The sequence below is a fragment of the Oncorhynchus masou genome, unplaced genomic scaffold (genome assembly GCF_036934945.1).
Source record: "Oncorhynchus masou masou isolate Uvic2021 unplaced genomic scaffold, UVic_Omas_1.1 unplaced_scaffold_3841, whole genome shotgun sequence".
NCBI lineage: Eukaryota > Metazoa > Chordata > Actinopteri > Salmoniformes > Salmonidae > Oncorhynchus > Oncorhynchus masou.
In genome coordinates, this window is record NW_027010243.1 from 5,732 (window position 1) to 29,729 (window position 23,998).

The 23,998-nt window shown below is 41.6% G+C and overlaps 1 pseudogene; it reads left to right on the top strand.

The window, feature by feature from the left end:
* Positions 1-1,918: 1,918 nt before the first annotated feature.
* LOC135534702 (myosin heavy chain, fast skeletal muscle-like) lies at positions 1,919-20,397 on the top strand (annotated as a pseudogene).
* The last annotated feature ends 3,601 nt before the right edge of the window (positions 20,398-23,998 follow it).

Here is a 23,998-nt window from a genome sequence, read left to right on the forward strand (position 1 = left end):
ATACAAGGTATAACTTAACTACACATTAGATTTAACAGTTGTATATGTATATACAAGGTATAACTTAACTACACATTAGATTTAACCGTTGTATATGTATATACAAGGTATAACTTAACTACACATTAGATTTAACAGTTTTATGAGCTTTAATTGACAGCCTAAATGTTTCTGTTCTAGATTTAAATCTTAATTTAATAGGGTTCCACCAGGGTGATAAATCAAAGTGAGCGAAGCATGGAGGTAACGACCATCTACATCACAAGCATGAGGTGAGGAGACAGTTCAGATGTGTTTACAAGCTAAACAATATAAATAACAGGTGAACATATATATAGTTCTTGATGAGGATTAATGCCACTAAAATGAAACTAAATCAGGTCAGATTAGATTTAATGAAAAGTATTTTAGTTGTAGTGGGGTAACATGGACTCAGTCCATTACAGTATATGAGGTTCAGTAGAAGTAACATTGGGATGAATTAAACTTTTGTTATTCTCATAATTATTAGTAATGACACCTCTCATTTACGTAAACTCAGTGAAATTCAATTCAGAGACAAATATGACATTAAAAAGTAATGTCATGGGAGTGTGGTGCTCCTGGAAGTGGGAGGTGCTAGTGAGACACAGAAATAAACAGGTCTCTCATCCAATTCATGTCCTTTCCCAGAGTGGTCCATAATTAACTTTTGCTTGGTTGGCACTTCCAACCAGATATAAGGAGGCTGAGGCCCCAGCATCCATAAGTCAGATACCTTCTTCCTCTGTGGTAAGACCTCTACATCTCCTTAGATGTTTACATTTATCTCATTTTTGTACTCAGCATATGACAGGTGGCTAACTGCACTGTTTCAATTGACTTCAATTGAATATGCAAACAAATAGAATTTATTTAAAAAAAATATGTATTTCTTTATTTTGTGTTTTACTTCAAATCTGTGACTTTCATTTACAGTCAAAAGTGGTGCTCCTGCACTTGAAAGGGTGTTCTAGAATGTAACTGGGTTTCAGGGGAATTTATTTGAATTCCTGGCAGAATGTGTAGTAAAATGAGTTGCCACTAGGAAAATGAATAATTAAATTGTAATTAAATTGGACATGGTTGTAATGCCCCTTCGGGGCTAAATGACTTGTGTGTTTTCACAACACTCTCATGTTTCACAGGGTCCTCTAAGAAGTATACATTCATCTGTAGGAGGGGAAAAGAAGGTGAGACGTGGTTTCAGTCTTCACATAAAAAGTGATGAGATTATTCTGTGAGATACTGCTCACCTCCCTCTGTTGACTGGGGAGGAAGCACCACAGAGTCAATCATGTTTCTTGTTTCATCTCTTTCATAGTTATCCGTCACCATGAGTACGGACGCTGAGATGCAAATCTACGGCAAGGCTGCCATATACCTCCGTAAGCCTGAGAGGGAAAGGATTGAGGCACAAGCCGCACCCTTTGATTCAAAGAACTCCTGCTATGTGACAGACAAGGTGGAGCTGTACCTTAAGGGTCTGATCACTGCCAGGGCCGACGGGAAGTGCACTGTAACAGTCACGAAACCTGACGGTAGTAAGGAGGTAAGTCTGATCTGAAAAGTACTCAAAGTCAAGTTTGTGCAATTACTCTAATTCTCCAATTAAGTAAATATACACATTGGCATTTGCATTTTTGCAAGCAAAATATAACCTTCAAACACATAATTTTTATGCTGCTATTAAAAAATGACATGGATTTTTTTTTTGACTAGTCAACAATCACCAGTTATGTGTCAGTGGGTGATAACAAATGAGTTGGATTATATGTGTATATGCATTTTTTATGATTCAACTTGTATTTAATGAACAAAAAGCATTCAGTCATGTCCATTTTGATCTGCGTGTAAACTAGATTTTTGACTATTTCAGGAAGGAAAAGAGTTCAAAGATGCAGACATCTATGAGATGAACCCCCCCTAAGTACGACAAGATTGAGGACATGGCCATGATGACCTACCTGAATGAAGCCTCCGTGTTGTATAACCTCAAAGAGCGTTATGCAGCATGGATGATCTATGTAAGAAACCTGCACATACAAACACACACATACATGAACAAAATACATATACACATACATGAATGGTATAAACCAAAACATTTTCGATACAGTAAACCCACATCAGTTTACCAAAGTACACCCACATTCTCACATAAATCCACGTAAATGTCAATCTGACTTTGTTAATCTCCTAAATTAATTATGCTTTCATCCAGACCTACTCTGGGCTCTTCTGTGCCACGGTGAACCCCTACAAGTGGCTCCCTGTGTACGATGAAGAGGTTGTCAACGCCTACAGAGGGAAGAAGAGGTAGAGGCTCCACCCCATATCTTCTCCGTCTCTGACAACGCCTTTCAGTTCATGATGATTGGTACGAAATCTCATGGATGGATGGATGGAGGGATGAATGGTTTTATGGATGCCCTTTTTACATAAGCAGATGGATGGATGGATGGATGGATGGATGGATGGATGGATGGATGGTTGTGATGGATGGATAGTTGGATGGATGGATGGATGGATGGAGTGATGGATGGATGGATGTCAAATGTGATGGATGGATGGATGGATGGATGGTTGTGATGGATGGATGGATGGATGGTTGTGATGGATGGATGGATGGATGGTTGTGATGGATGGATGGATGGATGGATGGATAAGTGCTGATGGATGGATGGTTGGATGGATGGATGGAGGATGGATGGATGGATGTGATAATGGATGGTTCCATGATGGATGGATGGATGGTTGTGATGGATGGATGGAAGGATGGATGGATGGACAGAAGGTGCATGATGGATGGATGGATGGATGGTTGTGATGGATGGATGGATGGATGGATGGATGGATGGATGGAAGGAGGTTGGATGATGGATGGATGGATGTGATGGATGGGATTTCATGGATAAGTGCTGATGGATGGATGCATCACTGGAAGTTATGGATGTATATTTGGATGGATGGATGGATGGACTGTTTTCTAACAGTTTGCTGGAATATCTGATTTTCATCTAGGTTAGAACGCTTTCACTACAATGTCTGATTCACTTGAATGGAACATTTTCCTAAAAACATTTTTGATGATGCTATGAATTAAATCATGCCCCCATAATGTGTTTTGAGAATGATAAGCAATGTGTGTTTTGGTTCCAGATAAGGAGAACCAGTCCATCCTGATTACGTAAGTTGTTTACTAAAATGTCACTTGAGAAAGTGCATCTATTGTAATAAATTGCGTCACTTGGTGTGATGAAATACATGACATTATGGAGAGATTAGAGCATTAGGCTATGTGTAATAACGAGTCAATGAGAGGAAATATTTGTAACTTACGGTGTAATTTTAATGCTATTTCTTAGTGAAAACAAATTTTAATCTCAAACATGTAACGAAACCTCTTTCTCTGTCATATAAACCAGCGGAGAATCCGGTGCAGGAAAGACTGTCAACACCAAGCGTGTCATCCAGTACTTTGCCACCATTGCAGTGTCTGGTGGCAAGAAGGAAGCAGACCCCAACAAAATGCAGGTAGATTGTTCTTATGTTTGCCTTTTCATAACATTTTAGTTTGGTTGGCTGTGGAAACTTTTTTTCCAGCTGTGAATCATGTTTCAAGAAATTTGTTCAAGTCGTAGAGAAAACGAACTTGACTATGTAACCAGTTTTTGAGGAACTTGTGTTTGTCTCAATCAGGGTCTCTTGAGGATCAGATCATTGCAGCTAACCCTCTGCTGGAGTCTTACGGTAATGCCAAGACAGTGAGGAACGACAACTCGTCTCGCTTTGTAAGTATGAAGGGCGACTGTGGAAGTTACCTTATATTGGAAACATTTATTTCAGTAGTTCACTTTTGTTATATCAATAGATGTCCAACAAACTGTAACATTTAAAAGGGTCTTCAAAGTAAAATGTTAGATTATTTTGTTGACCTATTTCTGACCCCCATGCTCTACTACAGGGTAAATTCATCAGGATTCACTTCCAAGCTGGTAAACTGGCTAAAGCTGACATTGAGACCTGTGAGTTGGTTTTGATTGTTTCTCAATGCTTTCCTAAATTCAAATACTTTTGGGGGGAGATTATATCATTAAATGTTATCTCATGTTCTCTCTCTCTTTCTCACTCTCCTTGTGTCACTAAAACCTTCTCTCCCAGATCTGCTGGAGAAGTCCAGAGTGTCCTTCCAGCTGCCCGATGAGAGAGGCTACCACATCTTCTTCCAGATGATGACAGGCCACAAACCTGAGATAGTTGGTATGACAAAGTAGAGGTTCATGGGAAATTATTCCCACCTCCATCTGTGGAACTTGTTAAAAATATTCATAGTCCACACTAATAATACTATTACAATGACTACATCCAAGGTAACAAGGCATCTATACATTTGGAAGGTCTCTGGGAAATATCTATCAAGTAATGCACTGTGATGCACTAGTCCACATCTCAGTCTCCTCTTTTGATGCTATTTATTATATACTACATGTATTATTGAGTCCATCTATTGAGTAAAGGAGGGATAGATACTGTAAAGTTAGAACAGCAGAATTCTAAGAGATTTAACTGACAAGCTGTTCTCTGATGTCCACAGAAATGACGCTCATCACCACCAACCCCTACGACTTCCCCATGTGCAGCCAGGGACAGATCACTGTGGCCAGCATCAATGACAATGAAGAGCTGGATGCCACAGATGTGAGTCAAACAAAGGGATAACCAAACTCTAGATATAGAATGGGGTAGGATCACCATACACACTGAATGCTATGTGCAATTAAAAGTTGGTAACAGCTGAGAATGTATGATTTTTTATTTACAATATAGTCATTTAGGAGACTCCATTATCCAGAGAGACTTACTGTAAGTGAGTGCATACATTTTCATACTGGTCCCCCGTGGGATTTGAACCCACAACACTGGCATAGCAAGTGTCCTGCTCTACCAAAGAGCTACAGGGACAAATTACTTCTGTTAGTTTGGCATGTGCCTCAAGCAACTCTTCATAACTTCACATTTCACCATGAAAGGCTTCCCCAAGAGAGCTAAGTGCCTTTGTGGAACTGTGTAAAACTCCTGTTGTGTTTCCATCACTAATGTGTTGGCACAGAGTCATATCTATTCATCCCATTCGTTCTGGAGTTGAGCAAAGAACTGTAGTGTAACTGGGAAAACTACTGTTCAGCTCATCTCTGTTGTACTTCCTCTTTAATGCCAGGATGCCATTACAATCCTGGGCTTCACTAATGAAGAGAAGATTGGCATCTACAAGCTGACAGGAGCTGTAGTGCACCATGGAAACTTGAAATTCAAGCAGAAGCAACGTGAGGAGCAGGCCGAGCCAGACGGCACAGAGGGTAAGTCCAACTCATAGATATACAATATGTAGAGCATTAGTCCCATTCCCCAACATAGAAATAGAACACCTAAGACAGACAGTGCCACATGAAAGTCAGGCAGGAGATCATTTTTGGAGACCAAAATACTACGTTCGGATATGATTTGGCCAAACTATTTTGTCAGTGTGACATCATAAACAATTGATCTTGTGTCCCTGAGTCTGTTGTTGTTGGTTCTCTCTCCAGTGGCTGATAAAATTGCCTACCTGCTGGGCCTGAACTCAGCTGAGATGTTGAAGGCTCTGTGCTACCCCAGAGTGAAGGTCGGCAACGAGTATGTGACCAAGGGACAGACTGTGGCTCAGGTAAGGCGGCCAAACACAGCATCTACCATTTTCTGGGCAAAGGGATTTTTGTGGGGATGAGTGCTATGCTTTTTTGAATAGTGATGTTTTTCCCAAGCTTGTATCACCTGATCACTACACATGGTCAATATCTCATGTATAAATTTGAGGTATTATCATTGCAGGTTAATAACTCAGTCAGTGCTCTGGCCAAGTCCATCTATGAGAGGATGTTCTTGTGGATGGTCATCCGTATCAATGAGATGTTGGACACCAAGAATCCAAGACAGTTCTATATTGGTGTGCTCGACATTGCCGGGTTTGAGATCTTTGATGTGAGTATGAGACCAGAACAAGACAATTAGTTGTGATTGAGAGGGATTACAGTCTTGTATGATGAAATGATCCCTTTTAAAATTCCATCAACAGTACAACAGCATGGAGCAGCTGTGCATCAACTTCACCAATGAGAAACTGCAACAGTTTTTCAACCACACCATGTTCGTCCTGGAACAAGAGGAGTACAAGAAGGAGGGAATCGTCTGGGCCTTCATTGACTTCGGCATGGACTTGGCTGCCTGCATTGAGCTTATTGAGAAGGTAAGATGTCTGTGAAGATTGTAATGGACCTCAACAGCAAAGCTCAAATGGAACGCTGTGTGAGATATTATCAGTATCTGAGATCTCAATATGTTTCCTATTATGTGCCTCTAAATGAATATAATCCTATAATAGCATGTTTACTAAAGGAATTCATGTGATCCAAAGTGTAAATATCACTAATTTGATATACATCTCTTTTCGTAAAGCCATTGGGCATCTTCTCCATCCTTGAAGAGGAGTGCATGTTCCCCAAGTCTTCAGACACTACCTTCAAGGACAAGCTGTACTCCCAGCATCTTGGCAAAACAAAGTCGTTTGAGAAGCCCAAGCCTGCCAAAGGCAAGCAAGAGGCCCACTTCTCCCTGGTGCACTACGCCGGTACTGTGGACTACAACATCACTGGATGGCTGGAGAAGAACAAGGACCCCCTGAACGACTCAGTTTGTCAGCTGTACGGGAAGTCAGGAGTCAAAATTCTGGCTGCCCTGTATCCCCCTCCCCCTCCTGAGGGTAAGACTGGCATCACGTCACAATATTTAACTAAATACTAGTTATAACTCAGAACCAAATGTTCTTTAAAGTCTTTCAATGTATCACAATTTCTCAGGGTTTATTACTGGGTTAATTTAATAAAACAATAGGTGTTATTTTAAACAATCTCATTGGCAGCATTTGCCTCTAGATAAGTGTGAAGTTAACCAGAGATTCTCTGGTTTATAATTAGTGTGTTTGCTGAAGACAAGACCACTCTAGATTTCTTACATACTCTTATTATTATTCTATTTATTCCACCCGCTCTAGGAAATGTACTTTTCTAGTTATCTTTTACTTTCCCCATTTGAACAGATAAAGCCAAGAAAGGAGGCAAGAAGAAGGGTGGTTCCATGCAGACTGTGTCCTCCCAGTTCAGGGTGAGCTTTTGAAATGTGTAGATTCAGTCCTTCAAAAGGTACATTGATTATCATAAATGAGAAAATGGTTCGTAACCCTCTTACAGGAGAACTTACATAAGCTGATGACCAACTTGAGGAGCACTCATCCTCACTTTGTGCGCTGCCTGATCCCCAACGAGTCAAAGACTCCAGGTACAGGAAATATTGAGTTAAATATGTCATCTAATCAGTACAGTATCAGTAACCTTAACAATCCCAATCTATAACCTGTTTATGAGTATTAAAAGAGACTTGTTTTGTTTTACCAGGTCTGATGGAGAACTTCCTGGTTATCCACCAGCTCAGGTGTAATGGTGTACTGGAGGGTATCAGGATCTGCAGAAAGGGATTCCCCAGCAGAATCCTCTATGCTGATTTCAAACAGAGGTGACAACACACACACACACACACACACACACACACACACACACACACACACACACACACACACACACACACACACACACACACACACACACACACACACACACACACAGAGAGAGAGAGAAGAAATGATTGGCACTCTTGATAAAGATGAACAGAACAGACTGAATCAAATAACACTGATACTGAGCTATATTGTACGGTCAAACATTTGTGACAATTTTATTATTTCATACTCAGAGAAAGACATTTTGTCTAACAATTCTTATTTTAATTCAACATAGGATTCATCATGATTGGCAGCTCTGTTTTCAATACGAGGATAATGGCACTGAGTCTTTTTCTAGAATGTTGTATGATTTTGTAGATCACATTGGATCTTGGACCCTCCTTCCAGAATCCTTCCAGATCATTGATACACAGGCAGTTTGAAAAGCCAAGGCTAGCTTTTTCAAGCAGAAATTTGCTTCCTGCAACACTAACTCAAAAAAGTTCTGGGACACTGTAAAGTCCATGGAAAATAAGAACCCCTCCTCCCAGCTGCCCACTGCACTGAAGATAGGAAACACTGTCACCACTGATAAATCCACTATAATTGAGAATTTCAATAAGCATTTTTCTACGGCTGGCCATGCTTTCCACCTGGCCACCCCGGTCAACATCACTGCACCCCCCACAGCAACTCGCCCAAGCCTTCCCCATTTCTCCTTCTCCCAAATCCAGTCAGCTGATGTTCTGAAAGAGCTGAAAAATCTGGACCCCTACAAATCAGCCGGGCTAGACAATCTGGACCCTTTCTTTCTAAAATGATCTGCCAAAGGGGGGGACACTCTTGACCCAAACTGCTACAGACGTATATCTATCCTACCCTGCCTTTCTAAGGTCTTCGAAAGCCAAGTCAACAAACAGATTACTGACCATTTAGAATCTCACCATACCCTCTCTGCTATGCAATCTGGTTTCAGAGCTGGTCATGGGTGTACCTCAGCCACGCTCAAGGTCCTAAACGATATCTTAACCGCCATCGATAAGAAGCATTACTGTGTAGCATTGATCTGGCCAAGGCTTTCGACTCTGTCAATCACCACATTCTCATCGGCAGATTCGACAGCCTTGGTTTCTCAAATGATTGCCTCGGCTGGCTCACCAACTACTTCTCTGATAGAGTTCAGTGTGTCAAATCTGAGGGTCTGCTGTCCGGACCTCTGCCAGTCTGTATGGGGGTGCCACAGCGTTTAATTCTTGGATTGACTCTCTTCTCTGTATACATCAATGATGTCGCTCTTGCTGCTGGTGAGTCTCTGATCCACCTCTACGCAGACGACACCATTCTGTATACTTCTGGCCCTTCTTTGGACACTGTGTTAACAACCCTCCAGGCAAGCTTCAATGCCATACAACTCTCCTTCCGTGGCCTCCAATTGCTCTTAAATACATGCATGCTCTTAAATAAATGCATGCTCTTCAACTGATCGCTGTCTGCACCTGCCCGCCTGTCCAACATCACTACTCTGGACGGCTCTGACTTAGAATACGTGGACAACTTCAAATACCTAGGTGTCTGGTTAGACTGAAAACTCTCCTTCCAGACCCACATCAAACATCTCCAATCCAAAGTTAAATCTAGAATTGGCTTCCTATTTCGCAACAAAGCATCCTTCACTCATGCTACCAAACATACCCTTGTAAAACTGACCATCCTACCAATCCTCGACTTTGGCGATGTCATCTACAAAATAGCCTCCAATACCCTACTCAACAAATTGGATGCAGTCTATCACAGTGCCATCCGTTTTGTCACCAAAGCCCCATATACTACCCACCATTGCAACGTCCTGGTCTTCATACTCGCCAAACCCACTGGCTCCATGAGCCAACATAAAAACTCCACCACCATATTTTACAGTAGGTATGGGTTTATTTTGCTTCATACACATATTTCTTTCGAAGCCAAAAAGCACTTTTATAGCTCAGTATTTGAATTATCGTATTATTATACGGTCTATTTTGCTCATCTTTATCAAGTCATTATTAACCTCACTGTATCACCAACCAACTAATTACAACTTGGCATATTTTAAAACTGTCCTCTCATTCAGGTACAAAGTACTGAATTCGTCATCCCTGAGGGCCAGTTCATGGACAACAAGAAGGCTTCTGAGAAGCTGCTTGGGTCCATTGATGTGAATCACGAGGATTACAAGTTTGGACACACCAAGGTCAGTCAAAACCCCCAGTAAAAGCTGACAACAAAACACAACTGGAATAATAATTTAAACCCGTACCGTATAAAATCTCTCCAGATGATCTCTCCATCCTTTTGTTCTTTATTCTTCATTTAACTAATGGAAAATGTGGCAAAACATTGTACTGTTTTTCTTCAAAGTCATACATGACAAGTATAGAAGAGAAACTAAAGTCATTATCATGTGCATTGTGTTAGAGTGGTATGACTGCAGTTATCTGTATCTGTGTACATTATTAACCTACAACTGTACAATAACTAACAACTTAGAAACAACCCATCCCATGGTTTGTTTGCAACCATTGCAAGAGTTAATGTTGTTTAAATCAATCTAGTGGTGTTGTTCCCCTCTTTTGATTCAACCATTTCTATCTGTCTATCTGTGGTTCCATTGACCATGTTAACCTGTGTCTCAGGTGTTCTTCAAAGCCGGTCTGCTGGGTGTCCTGGAGGAGATGAGAGATGAGAAGCTGGCCACTCTGGTCGGCATGGTCCAGGCTCTCAGCCGTGGATTCCTCATGAGGAGAGAGTTTAGCAAGATGATGGAGAGGAGGTGAGGAATAGTAGACATCTTGGCAAAGCTTTCTGTCAACCACTTGTATCTAATGCATTATGATTACATACAGTATATGCTGTGAGTTGTTCAGAATGAGAAAGTACATCTTATAATGGTCAACTAAAGATTTTGGGTTATTCATTTAGTCCAGAAATGGATGTAGCAACTAAGGATTCTAGCTTAATAGTTGGAGTTTGGGATTTGGCTGTTCAATTGTCATTTACATTTGTGTGGTATTTACCCATTCATTCTTGAAGAATATAAAATGTCTCTTGAGCTTTGCATTACTGTCAGTCCTTGCCCCCTTCCTCAACTGTAAACAAACAGTGGTTGGGGTTCCATTTTGTTATTATTCGACTCCCATAATGTAGCTTTATGAAACATCCCACTGGTCAATTCCATGTAATTTCAACCCCCAAATTAAATGTGATGACGTTGAAACAACCTGGATTTGAAAAAAAGTTATCAATGTTAATGGGAATTGTCTTTTTTCCCACTCAACTTTGAACCTAAATCCAATAACATGGTGACATTTCTGTTGTTTTCACGTTGAATTCACGTTAGACCAAATATACATCAAAAATAGACATTGAACTGGGATGTCACTCACCATCTGTCCTTTCTGTTGAACAGAGAGTCTGTCTTCGCCATCCAGTACAACATCCGCTCATTCATGAATGTCAAAACCTGGCCATGGATGAAGTTGTACTTCAAGATCAAGCCCCTGCTGCAGAGCGCTGAGACTGAGAAGGAGCTGGCCAACATGAAGGAGAACTATGAGAAGATGAAGACAGATCTAGCCAAGGCTCTGGCTACAAAGAAGCAAATGGAGGAGAAGTTGGTGGCCCTGACACAGGAGAAGAATGACCTGGCGCTCCAAGTAGCATCTGTGAGTCAGCAACGACCTTCAGGAGGGCACATTTACATACACATGAATACACACACACATATAAACACACTGTAAAGGATGTGGCTAACACACACACACATATAAACACACTGTAAAGGATGTGGCTAATACACACACACATATAAACACACTGTAAAGGATGTGGCTAACACACACACATATAAACACACTGTAAAGGATGTGGCTAACACACACACATATAAACACACTGTAAAGGATGTGGCTAATACACACACACATATAAACACACTGTAAAGGATGTGGCTAACACACACACATATAAACACACTGTAAAGGATGTGGCTAACACACACACATATAAACACACTGTAAAGGATGTGGCTAACACACACACACACATATAAACACACTGTAAAGGATGTGGCTAACACACACACATATAAACACACTGTAAAGGATGTGGCTAATACACACACACATATAAACACACTGTAAAGGATGTGGCTAATACACACACACATATAAACACACTGTAAAGGATGTGGCTAATACACACACACATATAAACACACTGTAAAGGATGTGGCTAACTCACACACACATATAAACACACTGTAAAGGATGTGGCTAACACACACACATATAAACACACTGTAAAGGATGTGGCTAACACACACACATATAAACACACTGTAAAGGATGTGGCTAATACACACACACATATAAACACACTGTAAAGGATGTGGCTAATACACACACACATATAAACACACTGTAAAGGATGTGGCTAACACACACACATATAAACACACTGTAAAGGATGTGGCTAATACACACACACATATAAACACACTGTAAAGGATGTGGCTAACACACACACATATAAACACACTGTAAAGGATGTGGCTAACACACACACACATATAAACACACTGTAAAGGATGTGGCTAACACACACACATATAAACACACTGTAAAGGATGTGGCTAAACACACACACATATAAAGGATGTGGCTAATACACACACACATATAAACACACTGTAAAGGATGTGGCTAACTCACACAGTTGTATTACCCACGTTATGTATTTCATGAATGTCTATTGATTTGCTCTGACATCTTTGACTAAAATGTATATTTTGATACACAAAGTCAGGCCTCTGATTTTTCCTCCCCTGTTCTGATATCAGGAAGGAGAGAGTCTGAACGATGCTGAGGAAAGGTGCGAGGGGCTCATCAAGAGCAAGATCCAGCTGGAGGCCAAGCTCAAAGAGACGACCGAGAGGCTGGAGGATGAGGAGGAGATCAATGCTGAGTTGACTGCCAAGAAGAGGAAGCTGGAGGATGAGTGTTCTGAGCTGAAGAAGGACATTGATGACCTGGAGCTCACCCTGGCCAAAGTGGAGAAGGAGAAGCACGCCACTGAAAACAAGGTCTTGTGTCTTACCATAGACAGTCTAACCAACAATAATCCAAACATTATTCATCTCAAAACATATCTTAACAGAAAGGTAAATCAAGTTGTATTATGGGTGCAGGAAATATTAAGACACAATAGTAGAACTTCAGCACTCCCAACATTCATTGCATGTTCTGCTCCCCTTCATTTATGTCTTCCATTCAGTACACTGGCATGGTGAACACTGCCATCTAGTGTTGAAACTAAAGTGCAGAAATGCTTTCACACATTTCTAATCTAAATGAAATGAATGCAACATATATTAAACTAAATCTGACATTTATGGTGAAGTATAATTATGTTGTGGCCATTTACAGGTTAAAAACCTGACAGAGGAGATGGCGTCTATGGATGAGAGTGTTGCCAAGCTGACCAAGGAGAAGAAAGCCCTCCAAGAGGCACACCAGCAGACACTGGATGACCTGCAGGCAGAGGAGGACAAAGTCAACACTCTGACCAAGGCCAAGACCAAGCTGGAACAGCAAGTGGATGACGTGAGTGGAGTTTGACATTTTGGCCATGATAATATGTAAGATGATATTATCTTCAGTTGTTTAGATTTGAACAATATATGTGTTTTTATCTTCTAGCTTGAGGGTTCTCTGGAGCAAGAGAAGAAGCTCCGTATGGACCTTGAGAGATCCAAGAGAAAGCTGGAGGGAGATCTGAAACTGGCCCAGGAGTCCATAATGGACCTGGAGAATGACAAGCAGCAAGCTGATGAGAAAATCAAGAAGTAAACATAAACAAATGAGAACAGTATTACCTGCTATAATGGTTGTTCTTGACGAATTATTGTAATTATGAATTATTATTTACATGTGACTCTTTAAAGCAAAGTGAATGGTATGATCCTCTGCCTTTAAACTATTGAACCAAAACCAACTCTGCAATCAACGTGTTTGTGTTTCTTAGGAAGGAGTTTGAGACCACCCAGCTCCTCAGCAAGGTTGAGGATGAGCAGTCTCTGGGAGCTCAACTGCAGAAGAAGATCAAGGAACTACAGGTACAGTACAGGATATAAGCTTCAGTACAGAAAAGCACAGACTTGAATCATTTCCTGAACAACATTATTCTGGTAACACACATTTTTCCAGGTGGCTTCTGATGGCTGAGAATGTTGGAAGATGGTGTTTTATTATAATTTCGTGAGTTTCAATTGTATCAACTGTATTGTAGTGTTCATCCCCCTGCTCCTACCCCTGTTCTAGGCCCGTATTGAGGAGCTGGAGGAGGAAATTGAGGCTGAGCGTGCTGCCAGGGCAAAGGTTGAGAAGCAGAGGGCCGATCTCTCCAGGGAACTTGAGGAGATCAGCGAGAGGCTGGAGGAGGCCGGAGGCGCCACTGCTGCTCAGATTGAGATGAACAAGAAGCGTGAGGCTGAGTTCCAGAAGCTGCGTCGTGATCTTGAAGAGTCCACCCTGCAGCATGAGGCCACAGCCGCCGCTCTGCGCAAGAAGCAGGCCGACAGTGTGGCTGAGCTCGGGGAGCAGATCGACAACCTGCAGCGCGTCAAGCAGAAGCTGGAGAAGGAGAAGAGCGAGTACAAGATGGAGATTGATGACCTCTCCAGCAACATGGAGGCCGTCGCCAAGGCTAAGGTGGGTAGTGATGTTTTGATCAAGCAGTGTTGAGGAGGGTCAACTACATCACCATTCAAGTGAACTGAAGTTGACAGGAGTCACATATATATAAAGTAATGATGGAACATGTTTCACTAATAGGGCAATCTGGAGAAGATGTGCCGTACTCTTGAGGACCAGCTGAGTGAGCTCAAGACTAAGAATGATGAGAATGTTCGCCAGGTCAACGACATCAGCGGACAGAGGGCCAGACTCCTGACAGAAAATGGTACCATCAACAATGAACAACAAGCCAATGCTTTCCTTCAGTAGAACACAACATGTATTAGGGGCTATATCCACAGAGTTTCTACTGTACTATTCACCACCTAACATTGCCCTATGATACCTCAGAATCCATTTTCAATCTTAGAAAACAATGATCCTATACACAAGATGTTCCTCTGTCCCTGCAGGTGAGTTTGGCCGCCAGCTGGAGGAGAAGGAAGCCCTGGTGTCTCAGCTGACCAGAGGAAAACAGGCCTTCACCCAGCAGGTGGAGGAGCTGAAGAGGGCGATTGAGGAGGAGGTTAAGGTAAGGAACCCAAAATGGAAAGTTTAGAGCCATATATTTACATAGACGGTGACTACACAGAGACTCTTCAACTGTCTCTCCACCCTCAGAGACTTCTACTGATCAGAGACTCCGACTGTCTCTCCACCCTCAGAGACTCTCAGAGACTCCTACTGTCTCTCCACCCTCAGATACTTCGACTGTCTCTCCACCCTCAGAGACTCCTACTGTCTCTCCACCCTCAGAGACTCCTACTGTCTCTCCACCCTCAGAGACTCCTACTGTCTCTCCACCCTCAGACTCCTAGTGTCTCTCCACCCTCAGAGACTCCTACTGTCTCACCACCCTCAGATACTCCTACTGTCTCTCCACCCTCAGAGACTCCTACTGTCTCTCCACCCTCAGAGACTCCTACTGTCTCACCACCCTCAGAGACTTCTACTGTCTCTCCAACCTCAGAGAATTCTACCATAATTTGTTTTATTATCTCTCACATCTCTCTTTGTCTTTCTTTCTTTCTTTCTCACAGGCTAAAAACGCATTGGCCCACGGTGTTCAGTCTGCCCGCCATGACTGTGACCTCCTGAGGGAGCAGTTTGAGGAGGAGCAGGAGGCCAAGGCAGAGCTGCAACGCGGCATGTCCAAGGCCAACAGTGAGGTGGCTCAGTGGAGGACTAAGTATGAAACTGATGCTATCCAGCGCACAGAGGAGCTGGAGGAGGCCAAGTGAGTCGCATGCAACAGAAAAACTAAAATATGGTGTGGATGGTGAGGGTGGTAGGGGGCTCTGACAAAATTTTACATCAATATGTATTGTTTGTCAAAAATTAAACATTTACACCATAAAACCACCATCTGTTGTCCAACAGGAAGAAGCTGGCCCAGCGTCTTCAGGATGCTGAGGAGACCATTGAGGCGACCAACTCCAAGTGCGCCTCCCTGGAGAAGACCAAGCAGAGGCTGCAGGGAGAGGTGGAGGACCTCATGATTGATGTTGAGAGAGCCAACGCATTGGCCGCCAACCTCGACAAGAAGCAAAGGAACTTTGACAAGGTGAAAATGAATAAACCTATATATTTTATCAAATTGTTACATATTTCTAATTTAAAAACTTTTCATCTTCGACTTCTTATGAAAATCCCATGGATTCTCCTAGGTTCTGGCAGAGTGGAAGCAGAAGTATGAGGAGGGCCAGGCTGAGCTGGAAGGAGCTCAGAAGGAGGCTCGCTCTATGAGCACTGAACTCTTCAAGATGAAGAACTCCTACGAGGAGGCTCTGGATCATCTGGAGACTCTGAAGAGAGAGAACAAGAACCTGCAACGTGAGCATTTGACAGCAGTTCTATTTGGTTCATGTTTGACTAGTGTTTTAAAAATGGAGGGAACTGCAATCATCAAAACTACTATTACACCATTTCAGAAATGTCATATATTGTTTTACTTGTAGACAGTATTCCTTTGAATATTCCAAATGGTAGGCAATTGTTTTTGCAAGATGCTCTGAGGTAATGTTAATTAATGAACTATTAATATAATTCAATATCAACTTCAGTACATTGGTGATATCCGCTGAAAATCCCATGAGTCTAAACTGCTCCTGTATGTGTGTGCAGAGGAGATCTCTGACCTGACTGAGCAGATCGGAGAGACTGGCAAGAGCATCCATGAGCTGGAGAAGGCCAAGAAGACCGTGGAGACAGAGAAGTCTGAGATCCAGACCGCTCTGGAGGAGGCTGAGGTACAAACTACAGCTGTTTGTTGGGAAAAGCAGTGTTAACTAACCAATGCCAGCTACAGTGAAAGGCCCTGTGTATTGGAGTTTATTGTAGTCATATATATTTAACTCCTACATCCAAATGTATTGAACACAATTGGCCTGACTGCTTCTGTTTGTCCAGGGCACACTGGAGCACGAGGAATCCAAGATTCTGCGTGTGCAGCTGGAGCTGAACCAGATCAAGGGTGAGGTGGACAGGAAGATCGCAGAGAAGGATGAGGAGATGGAGCAGATCAAGAGGAATAGCCAGAGAGTGGTTGACTCCATGCAGAGCACCCTGGACTCTGAGGTCAGGAGCAGGAATGATGCCCTGAGGGTGAAGAAGAAGATGGAGGGAGACCTGAACGAGATGGAGATCCAGCTGAGCCACTCCAACAGGCAGGCCTCTGAGGCCCAGAAACAGCTGAGGAACGTCCAGGGACAGCTCAAGGTAAAGGGACACCAAGCTCCAGAACCTGAACATGGAGACGGATTTGTTTTGAAATCTGTAGAAAAGAATAGAACAGAGGAATTGAATAGAGTGAACTATGTGCTGTAGAAATGTAGGGATACTGGGGAAATTCTTCCCAGTGAACATTTCTATCACCCATCCTATCACCTCTACTTCCACAAGTCCTAATGAACGTATGTCATTGTGAACCCCAGGATGCCCAATTGCACCTTGATGACGCCGTCCGTGTCGCAGAAGACATGAAGGAGCAGGCAGCCATGGTGGAGCGCAGAAACGGTCTGATGGTGGCTGAAATCGAGGAGCTGAGAGTTGCTCTGGAGCAGACAGAGAGAGGCCGCAAAGTGGCTGAGACTGAGCTGGTAGACGCCAGCGAGCGTGTTGGACTGCTGCACTCCCAGGTATGGGTCAAAAGCCATTTCTAATGAAAATCAACCAAGCATACTATTTAAACACACCTTGAATTCAACAATTCTTGCATTGAGAGTTTAATCATTTCCATCTTGTAAATTATCTTTAGAGCTAAACAAATAGTATTGTTTCCTCCTTCAGAACACCAGCCTTCTGAACACCAAGAAGAAGCTGGAGACTGACCTGGTGCAGGTGCAGGGAGAGGTGGACGACATTGTCCAGGAGGCCAGGAATGCAGAGGAGAAGGCCAAGAAGGCTATCACTGACGTGAGTCCTTGAATTACATCAACATGATTTGTCCCCAAGGGCAATGGTAGCTGGGCTGGTTAAGAACAACAAAGATCTCAGAGACGTTATGATTGGTGCCAATTGGTGCATGAATTAAACAAACTACTTTTCCAGGCGGCCATGATGGCTGAGGAGCTGAAGAAGGAGCAGGACACCAGCTCTCACCTGGAGAGGATGAAGAAGAACCTGGAGATCACAGTCAAGGACCTGCAGCACCGCCTGGATGAGGCTGAGAATCTGGCCATGAAGGGAGGCAAGAAGCAGCTCCAGAAACTGGAGTCCAGGGTGAGTTTTCAGCAGGGTGGATTTGGGGATGGATTAAAAAACAGTTTGCTGGAAATGTATTTGATCATGTAAAATACACTGGAGCATTTTGTAATTACTTTCTCTCTCATTAACCCACCTAGATCAGGGGTCCCCAAATGTCTTTGCATCAGGGAAACTTCATAATATCAGAACCCAACTCTTACTTTAGAGTGAGATATAAACATTATCCACACAGTTTTACTATGACTTCAGCAGTACATGGTCGGACTAATCAAGTCTTGGCTGCTGGGAAAGAACATTTGACAGTCGCCTCTTGGCATCAGGGGGAATATTTTCCCGTTTTAAAGCATAAATTACAGTGTAATTATGTTCAAAACAAAAACATTGTAAATATGTCACACATATGTTGTGGACTTGAGAAGAATTGAAGTCAAGACCTTCAAATTAAGTCAAGATATACAAATGTATTTATCTTGTTGTTTCATTTAGGCTTGTAACGTTCTTCTAAACTGCCATTTCATTCATGATTCAATAATAATAATAATAATGATAATAATAATAATAATACAAATTTCTGATACACAAACACGCATTGATCCAATTAATCTCATAGTACTACTTTATTTACATCTAGTTACAGTTTAATTTCTCTCTCTAGATCGCTATCAGCTACATGTCTCATTCACTCTGCTGCATAAGGGCCGTTACTAGGGAAGCTAGCGTTGCTATGCAGGGCTACAACCTCGAAGGCTAACTGCTAAATTAGCTTGTAGGCTACAGGATTTTCTTAAGTTCATAAAAATATGAAAACATAACATCTTAACAAACATTATTCTCTAGAATATGGTGATTTCACACTCGCTTACCTTAAAAATAAAGACATACAAATGTATTTATGTCGGTGCTTCTGTCTTGCTGAGGCAAACTCATTACATTCAAACAGGCGAGTGGCGGCCTCTATTGGCCATACTGGTACTGCTACATGCACTGCTGAATGCACGACAAAATCGGTCAAATAAAAAAAGAATTGAGTTTAATATTTTTAAATAATTGTTTTGAATAGTGAGCCGACCAGTATCCCTGTGAGCCTCCCATGCCCATGTTGTACATCTAAGGGTTAAGAACATAAATAGTGGATTCATAATATTACATTGTATTGTATTGGACCTTCTAATCTTGTTCCACAGATCCTTGGTAGTTTCATCTGTTGTTCATCAATATTCATGAACAAATTTAAGTGTAAATTCCACTTTGGGAACCACTTCCACATTGGAAAAGTACATAATGAAAGACAACAATTGTGCCTCCTTGACTGGGTAGAAGACTCATCCTCTGTTTTACAAATATTTGTTTCACCACCTCAAACAAATGCCTAAATGTATTTGTTCCACAAAGGTGCGTGAGCTCGAGACTGAGGTGGAGGCAGAGCAGAGAAGAGGTGCAGACGCAGTCAAGGGAGTCCGCAAGTATGAGCGCAGAGTCAAGGAGCTCACTTACCAGGTAAGAGAAAGTGCATTCTTTACACTCTTGATACTAACACGCATAGGTTTGTGTATAAAACTATACTGACATTGATTCTTTGCTCTTCTCTCACAGACTGAGGAGGATAAGAAGAACGTTGGCAGACTTCAGGACCTGGTAGATAAGCTGCAGATGAAAGTGAAGGCCTACAAGAGGCATTCTGAGGAAGCGGTAAGAACATACTGAGTCAAATACTCTGAATGTAGAAATTCAAAAAATTAAATGTTTATCCCTCGTAAACATTACAATACTTAATGTCCATACAATTTAGTTTGAAGTAAGTGTTGCTACAGCACATCAGTCAACAATGACAATTGATAGTGCAAGTAATTGCTGATAAAATGATGCACATTTCTGAGTGCCTCCTGTGCATTACAAACTTACAGGAGAGGGGTTGAATATGAATTAGCTGCACCAGGGGCTGGTCTAGTGATCGTGCTGGAGGCAGTGGTTTGATCCCCTGTTCTGCCATTCACTTCCTCTGCTGTATCATCTAGCTCCCTGTATACATTGTTATACCTAAATCTGTCTTTTTTGTATTTGTTTTTTTAAATACCTTTAAAAACAGAATATTAATTTGCTACCTGAAGCTTCAAACTTTAAATACTGATCTTCTACTCTTCCTCTCTTTTCCTCACCCAGGAGGAAGCGGCAAACCAGCACATGTCTAAGTTCAGGAAGGTTCAGCATGAACTGGAGGAGGCTGAGGAGCGTGCTGACATTGCTGAGACTCAGGTCAACAAGCTCAGAGCCAAGACTCGTGACTCTGGAAAGGTACAGAACTGCTGCTAAACCTGTACCTGACTCATGTTCAGATATGACCACATCAACACCACCTATGATTCAGTCTTCACAGAGGTCAGTACTGACCTTTTACACTGGTTCAGCTGTATTTTAAATCACCAAGCAGCACATTTCAGGAAGGGCAACAAATGAAAGGTTCATTCTGTTGGTAATTCAACATTGAAAATCCAAGCTGAGCACTGAGCACTAAATGCTTGATATATTATATTCTATCGTGTATTTATCATTACTGATCCATTATATTCTATCCATGTTCATTATTATTACTGTATTTATCATGTTGATTGTTATTACTGATCCATTATATTCTATCCATATATTTATCATGTTCATTATTATTACTGATCCATTATATCCATTATGTTTATCATGTTTTTATTTCTTCTTTAACAGGGAAAAGAAGTTGCTGAATAAACAAGACCAAAGTATTGAAGATCAAAGTCTTACCATTTTCCTGTGTTGCATAAAATATGATTTTCATGGTGAAATGTTGAGCATTGATTAAAAACATGTAGGCCTACATACACTTCCTTTGTGACTGTGGATTTATTACTCAGCAAACAGCTTTTTAATATCATAATATATTGTACTTTAAATAATGGAGCGAGAAAAGCGTTAACTTTTCTTGAGGGATGAGGATGAGGGATGAGGGTGAGGGATGAGGGATGAGGGATGGGATGAGGGATGAGGGATGAAGGATGAGGGATGAGGGATGAGGGATGAGGGATGAGGGGTGAGGGATGAGGGATGAGGGATGAGGGTGAGGGATGAGGGATGAAGGATGAAGGATGAGGGATGAGGGATGAAGGATGAGGGATGAGGGTGAGGGATGAGGGATGAAGGATGAAGGATGAGGGATGAAGGATGAGGGATGAGGGATGAAGGATGAGGGATGAGGGATGAGGGGTGAGGGAAGAGGGATGAAGGATGAGGGATGAAGGATGAGGGATGAGGGATGAGGGATGAAGGATGAGGGATGAGGGATGAAGGATGAGGGATGAGGGATGAGGCTAGGGAAATGTAACCTCTATCAAATTCTCAGACTGAGCTATGGATGTAAGGACTGACCATCCATAACATAAAAATTATAGTTTTAACTCTTTACACTCTTTACACTGGAGTTGTAGGGATATTCTCAGAACTATGTTCTCAGAAAACAACAAACCAGAGTATTGCATTTTTTTTTAAATGCAATTTTAGTTCACCTTTATTTAACCAGGTAGGCTAGTTGAGAACAAGTTCTCATTTACAACTGCGACCTGGCCAAGATAAAGCAAAGCAGTTCGACACGTACAACAACACAGAGTTACACATGGAATAAACAAACATACAGTCAATAATACACATGGAATAAACAAAACATAGTCAATAATACACATGGATTAAACAAAACATAGTCAATAATACACATGGAATAAACTAACATACATATAATACAGTCTATATACAAATTATGTATTTTAAGGGAGGTAAGGCAATTAAATAGGCCATAGTGGCGAGGTAATTACGATATAGCAATTAAACACTGGAGTGATAGATGTGCAGAAGATGAATGTGCAAGTAGAGATACTGGTATGCAAAGGAGCAAAATAAATAAATAAATACAGTATAGGGATGAGGTAGTTGGATGGGCTATTTACTGATGGGCTATGCACAGGTGCAATGCTCTGTGAGCTGCTCTGACAGCTGGTGCTTGAAGTTAGTAAGGGAGATATGAGTCTCCAACTTCAATGATTTTTGCAATTCGTTCCAGTCACAGGCAGCAGAGAACTGGAAGGACAGACGGCCAAATGAGGTGTTGGCTTTAGGGGTGACCAGCGAAATACACCTGCTGGAGCGCGTGCTACGGGTGGGTGTTGCCATCGTGACCGGTGAACTGAGATATAGTGGAGCTTTACATAGCATGGACTTGCAGATGACCTGGAGCCAGTTGGTCTGGCGACGAATATGTAGCGAGGGCCAGCCGACTAGAGCATACAGGTCGCAGTGGTGGGTGGTATAAAGTGCTTTAGTAACAAAACGGATGGCACTGTGATAAACTGCATCCAGTTTGCTGACTAGAGTATTGGAAGCTATTTTGTAGATGACATCGCCGAAGTCGAGTATCGGTAGGATAGTCAGTTTTACTAGGGTAAGTTTGGCGGAATGAGTGAAGGAGGCTTTGTTGCGGAATAGAAAGCCGACTCTAGATTTGATTTTAGATTGGAGATGTTTGATATGAGTCTGGAAGGAGAGTTTACAGTCTAGCCAGACACCTAGGTACTTATAGATGTCCACATATTCTAGGTCGGAACCATCCAGCCATCTGTAAACTTTGCCAAAACATTTCAAACTACTTTTGTAATATAACTTTAGGTATTTTTTACGAAAATAATCGATAAAATTGAAGATTAGATGATTTGTGTTCAATACCGGAGGACAGTACACTACAAGTGACCCTCGTTCTGAACAGGGCTACTTCTTCCTTACACAAAGGAAAAACCTCAACCAATTTCTAAAGACTAGTGACATTCAGTGGAAGCGGTAAGAACTGCAAGAAGGTCATTTAGAAATCTGGATTCCCAATGAAAATCCATTGAAAAGAGAGTGACCTCAAAAAACAAAAATCTGAATGGTTTGTCCTCGGGGTTTCGCCTGCTAAATAAGTTCTGTTATACTCATAGACATGATTCAAACAGTTTTAGAAACATCAGTGTTTTCTATCCAAATCTACTAATAATATGCATATCTTATCTTCTGGGGATGAGTAGCAGGCAGTTGAATTTGGGCATGCATTTCATCCGGACGTGAAAATACTGCCCCTTGTCACCAACAAGTTGAACCTCTTGAAGCTAGGGGGCACTATTTTTATGTATGGAAAAATAACGTTCCCAAAGTAAACGGCCTATTTCTCAGGACCAAATGCTAGAATATGATTATAATTTACATATTAGGATAGAAAACACTCTAAAGATTCCAAAACTGTCAACATTTTATCTGTGAGTTAAACAGAACTGATATTGCAGGCTCAAACCTGAGGAAAATCCAATCAGGAAGTGCCCCATGTGAACGACCACATTGCGTAAGTGGATAGGTGGGGGTTCTCAGAGTGAGTTGTGCGCAAAAGAGAAAGGCGGCCATTGTTACTCCCGGTCCTAGTGAAAAGCCAACTGTCTCGGTTGATATATTATCGAATAGATTTTTGAAAAACACCTTGAGGATTGATTATAAAAAACGTTTGACATTTTTCTGTGGACATTATGGATATAATTTGGAATTTTTGTCTGCGTTGTTATGACCGCTCTTTCCAGTGGATTCCTGGGCTGACGCACCAAACTAACGGAGGTATTTGGATATAAAAAATATATTTATGGAACAAAATGAACATTTGTTGTCTAACTGGGAGTCTCGTGAGTGAAAACATCCGAAGATCATCAAAGGTAAACAATTAATTGTATTGCTTTTCAGATTTTTGTGACCAAGTTACCTGATGCTAAGTGTACTTATTGTTTTGTTGAGCGATCGCTAAATTTACACAAACACTTGTATTGCTTTCGATGTAAAGCATAATTTCTAAATCTGAGACGACAGGTGGATTAACAAAAGACTA